Source organism: Anarrhichthys ocellatus, unplaced genomic scaffold (assembly GCF_004355925.1).
Source record: "Anarrhichthys ocellatus isolate YVR2014 unplaced genomic scaffold, GSC_Weel_1.0 scaffold15, whole genome shotgun sequence".
NCBI classification, from domain to species: Eukaryota; Metazoa; Chordata; class Actinopteri; order Perciformes; family Anarhichadidae; genus Anarrhichthys; species Anarrhichthys ocellatus.
The window spans coordinates 7,235,105-7,241,244 of NW_022280045.1; positions in this window are offsets into that span (position 1 = coordinate 7,235,105).

The following is a 6,140-nucleotide window of genomic DNA, read 5'->3' on the forward strand; positions in this document are numbered from 1 at the left end:
GTTCAACAATGATGTTCCCCTGGTGTTTATTTTATTATTATCTTTAACATTATAATAACGTCAATATTACAACGTCACGGTAACTCAGCCACAAACTAATTTGCTGCAGGCCTCTGTCCCAAATGACAGAATAAGTTCATTAAAACCCTTGTGTTGTCCTCCCGACTGCCATACACCTGTTGTCCTCTGGGGTCAAAAATGACCCCACCTGGTTTGACTGTTTTTATAGCATACAGTATAAATTGTCAATCAATTCTGTTTTACACCTTTAGTCTTACTTCAGTCCAACACATTACCACAAATCGTTCCCTTCATTTTGGAATTTAGGCCCAATAGACCTTGTTTACATAAAAGTATACCCTGTTTATGAGTGAAAATACAATGAAACAATGAATTATTTTGACTTTATATTATTTTTTTACTATTTGACTGATCACAGAGAGGTACATATCAAAGTTTAGTTAGGATGCTGTTCTTGAATCATTTGAATTTTTTCTAATGGCGGCACATAATCACGCCTGTTGTCCTCTGGGGTCAAAAATGACCCCGTCAGGTTTGACTGTTTATAAAGCATACAGTATAAATTATCACCCACCTCTGTGTTTCAACTCCTTAGTCAACTTTATTCCAAGTCATTACCTGACATATAAAACATGTCAACATTCATTTCTGCAACATTTAACCCTCCTGTTACCTTCAAATTTACTAACACCTGTTATCCTGGGGTCATTTTTGACCCCAGCAATTTAAACCTGCAGAGCATTATTGTAATTAAAATTGCTACCCAAGTTTATGTGTCATAAACCCCCCGACACCCAAACCCGTATACATCCAGAATCCCTGTTACGGGACTATGGAGAAATATGCAGATCACCATTAAAATCTCACTGATTGACCTAAAATTGGAAAGAGATATTTTTTGGGTGTTTTAATGGCTTTACATAAAACTTTACATATCAACATGTTGAGTTTGTGTTTACCCAGTTGTCCCCATTAAATTAGGAAAAGTCATTCAATATTAAACCAAAAATATGATGTCTCATTTATTTAGAACATTTTGTGCTATCCTGGGGTCAAAAATGACCCCAGGACAACACAATTAAAAGAAAACAAAAGACAACATAATACCCACGTAAAATAAGGGGAAAATAAGTCTAAATAGGCATCCATTTGTAAATAAGACATTTTTAATAAGTGCTTATGGTTTAACTGTAATCAAACTTAAAATGTGAAGGTTATGATCCTAACACAAAGTGCGATTCAACTCCAAAGTTTAATGTAACTCTAGAAAAGTAAAACTCGTACTGGGTTAAGTACTCTATGAGATGACTCTGGTAAAACATTACACAATGAACACAATACAGATAAGGGAGACATTTCACTTGCCCTGAAGCTGGCAGTTACATTACATTACAGTCATTTAGCAGACACTTTTATCCGAAGCGACTTATAATTCAGATTCTATCACATTCATACACATGCCTACGGGAGCAATTTTGGGGTTAAGTGTCTTGCTGAAGGACACATCGACATGCGACTAGCGAGGCCGGAGCCAGGGATCAAACCGCCGATCCTCTGATTGAAAGACGGCCCTGCTCTCCACTTAGCTACCAGTTGAAATAAATGATGTGTGTGATTGTTGAAAAGAGCCAGGTGTACTATATCAACTTGTGATTGTGTTACACAAAGGTCCAAAGAGGAGGTTTGACATGCATCTCTAACACAATTGGCTTGTAATATTGTTGACACAATCATTAAGATCTGTTATTGACAATAACTTTACAACACTGCCAAAAAATGCTGATGTGTGATTTTAATATATAAGCAAAACAAGTTGAACCAAAACTGGGCACTATCTCTATTAGGCTCTCATCAATCACTTGTTAGTCTGTCTATGCCTGTCCTTATTTTTCAGGTAGGTAAGTATTTAGGCCACATGTACCACTGGGACCAGGATTGTCCAGTACATGATCAGTTTGAGGCTCAATGACAGATTTTTAAAATCATTGCAGGCTGGTTCTTTAGGGATCTTGACACTGAGACAACACTGAGATCGAAGACTTGGGGCCATTGTGTCGCAGACTGCCCAGCCACCTCCCTCCATCTGCTGATGCAGGAAAGGGAACGGGTGCTTATGATAACGTCCTCCTTCCTTACCTGGGGTTACAGAACTGCAAACTCTTTTGTCCATCGCTGCTAATGTTCCCTCTTTACTGTGACTTCTAATTGCATTTCCTATCTGCGTGGCCTCTCTCATGGCTGCCCAGGCTGGAAAAGACATCAGGGGGGCAAAAACCCTTTCTCTTGCAGATACTGTATTGTTCAGGGGGAGGGTTGTAAGCGGAACATGTTCCCGTGCACTGATGTCCTTTTGTGTGGAAGTCCTTCAGCGCAACCCTGACTTTCACCGTGACCTCTTTCTGCAGAGCAGCTATGGAAAGGAAAACACGGGTCTGTTTAATTGCTTAAAGAGAATGTGTGTTGACTTCATGTAACCTGTGATTAATGGAGCCTCGGTTTTAAAGGGGAAACCATGCAGTCCTAGTCGCACACGCAAAGTCAACATGCCATCAATATTACGTGTATTAGTAAGAGCTCTTCTACAGCAGGGATCGACATGAGACTCTCTTGGTTTAATTAAAAGTCCAAAATATTAATAGCTGTGTTACAAAGTATCTGGTTCAGTGGTAAAAGTAGAGGGTACAAGTATACCTGAAAATTCTGGGGGAGAAGTTAACTGCTGAGGTGCATTTTTGCTAGAAACATCCAATCACTGAGCTTAAAATTCTATCGCGTGTGCCGCTAACGTTGGGTGAAAGCTAAGTTACACTGTTGAGAATACAGATTTTTAAATTCACATCTTAAATCTGTTCACCTTTCATTTTGGGCTCAACTTTGGCTGGATTATTCTCCATGGCAAAGGCAGCTTCGGGTCATGGTTATTGTAGTATTTAGAGCCATCAGCCATGAGAGATAAAACGTAATTTCACAGAGATAAAGTTAAATAAATGAAACTAGTGGTCCTAATTCAAACCTATGTGATCATTGTATTACCCAGAGTTTTCTATGTTAAGCAACATTGAGGATATTGTTGACAAAAGAAAAAAAGGGAATACAGAATAGAGAAAAACCCTGCACAAGTAGCCGCTCACACTTCGCAACTCTATTTTGGCATTTTTCTTTCCTGTTTCACAGCTGTCGGGGATTACAAGCATTTTGTTACAAGTGTAGAATAATTTCAAACAAAGTGAACAATTAGGCCTGCAATTAATGGAATGAATGTAATCGCTTTGCTAACATGCTGATGTTTATTGGGTATAGCTATAGTGTTCACTGTCTTAGTTTTGCATTTTAGCGTGCTTATATTTGCATAATTAGCAAATTAGAGCTGACAGGAATATCACTAGTTTTGTTAAATGAAAAATCTGCAAATAAAATCGAAAGTATTGTATAGTATATATATATACTATCACAATAAACTGAAAAAAAAAACTATTTTGCATCCAACTTTAATGTAAGACACAAAACAATACACCGAAGAAGAACTCCAGTAGAAACTCCAGTTCACCAGCACTTTTGCACCAACATGTATTGTGCTGTTATTCCTTGGTCTGGATGTTTAACTGTTCGTGTACCAAAATAAAACTAAACGAAGTCGAAACAAGAGGCTTTACTTAGGACCAAATGCGTTTTCCCTAAAGCGTCAGTTGTTGTAAATATTGTGGAAATCATGAGCTGAGCTCCTGGAAGCCAGGACCAGCGACAACAGTGAACTATTTGTCTATATCATTGATTATCCATCACATAGTGAGCCTTACTGGTGCTACACTGCAGGCAGGGATATCGGGAGGATCACAGATCATCCAGTCTGCTAAGAACGAGCAATGGAGCTAAAGCCACTGCAGTTATTTGGGTTTAATCCCTCACACCTGCTGAGAGACATCAGTCACTGCACAAAGTATATTAAACACGTGTTGACAGCCGTGAGGGGATGGGAGAAACCCTACTCACTGCTCTGACCCTGTGATAATGAATATTTGCTCATAATGAATAACACAATTTTGCATAACACCAAACAATAGTCTGTTTCCTGTTAACAAATCATGGTTATCAGTCCTCTTTTTAGGAGGAACATCCCAAATGCATTTCAAAAGTCAGTGATGATTTCTTAATTGTTAGGGGTCCAACTATAAAAACAAGGTTTAACAGAGGAAGAGGGCTACGCAAAGGCCGACAGTTTTCTCAGAGCGGTCCAGTGATTTGACAAAATGCAACTAGTGGCATGCTTTTGATTTATCCATTCCTCCATTTTTATCAAAACTCGACACTACTAGACATTTATAGGGCCTTTTCTGTCTTTTTGGTGTCTGCATTCTGATGAGCTCTGATCATATTTTTCTATCATTTTATAGACACAATTTCTTTTCTGTTTTCTGCCGTTAAAAGCAATGCTGCAATATGTAAAATACCCATCAATATGACTTTTAACCTTTAAACCTTTCTGTCCCTTACCATTTACCAATAACTCATTTTTTCCCCTGTTAAAAGATTGTTTTGGGGAATTTTTTATGATTTGAATCAAGGCTGTCATAAGTTGTAAATATTGTAAAGCCATCCGAGAGTGAGATTTGTGATCTTGTATCATCTTGGGCAAGAGAGGAGGCATTAGGTTGCACCTTAAGGTCCACTTCTCATGTCAGAACAGACATAACAATGTTTAAGTGTCAGTGTTTGGGTTGTAATAACGTAGTTTAACATTTGAATAATGTGACAGTAGCCTGACGGCTTTAAGCTGTCTGTTACCTCCATCTACTGTCCATAACAGAGTATTGCCATTCTGGAATATGAGGGAAACGAATGTGTCATGATTGTGTAATTGAGTTCCCTTCTTGTTCTACTTCTTTTTACAGATCTAAAGGGTTGGTCATTTGCAACGCATGAAGTTAGTGTCACCCTCAACATTATATAGATAAACTGAATTCATTGGATAACCATAAGCTCTGCTGCTGCAAACAATATCTGAACTGATATTGTGTTTCCATCAAATGTAATCAAATGTATTTGCTTGCAACATGTCACGTAAAGGAAGTCCATCAGCAGTCATCATTTTGAAGGATGTGATTAGTTTATTCTTCTCTAAGACTTCAGGAGTTATAAGAAACTGAAGTAGTATTGTTACAAGGGCCACACCACTTGGACTATTCCACCTCCCCCCTTAAAGTGGCATGCTCCGTCTCCTCTGCGCAGTTCACGAAGACCACAACAAAGTTCCAGTAGTTTAGGCCAATTAAGCCCCAAACGGGTGTTACTGCCTTTGTTTGACTGTTGCGTGCGCCCATTGAACTGTAAAAATATTACATTAGAAGAAGAAGAAACCATTTTTATTGTCATATACATATACACGAAATTTGCCTTCTGCATTTGACCCATCCCTGTATATAGGGAGCAGTGGGCTGCCAATGATAGGTGCCCGGGGAGCCGGGGGTTCAGTGTCTTGCTCTGGGACATCTTGCTTGTGTTTGTTACAACAGTCAATGCGCCTCTGTTTGGTCTTTACTCGTTTGTGTACTCATTGCATTGCTGAATTCATATTTAGTCCAAGTTTAGTACTATGTCCACCGGAGTGTCGTCCTGATAGTTAATTACTGCTAACAGTTATCTATTGGGATGATTTAGTGTAGGTAGATGTCACCATTGTGGCCTCATGGCTCCAACTTGTGGCCGTGTTAAGCATAGCGGTGTCATGTCGTTCTTCACAATGATTAGGTTTAATGGTTTCCTTTTGTTTATTCTTCCTATTTCAGAAACTACACCTATAAACCACAAAGGTATTTCTGTGCACCCTGTCAAGCCAAACTAAGCAATACAGTTTTCTATCTGGAACTGATGGACTATTTGTGATTTGACCAGTCACTTCAGTGGTGATTTATTGGTGGTGAAGCTGCCGTCGGCCAACCTCTTTCTTTTAAGTATGTTTGAAAGACATTCAAGGATGGGTTACCAACCAGATAAAAGCAGACAACTGCCCCCAGGGTCCCCCCAAAATCACATGTTAGCTGCATGCCAGTTGGCTTTGGTATTTTGATTAGTTGCACATTTGTTGAAGAATTGGCACCACTGGGGTGTATTATCAACTGTTT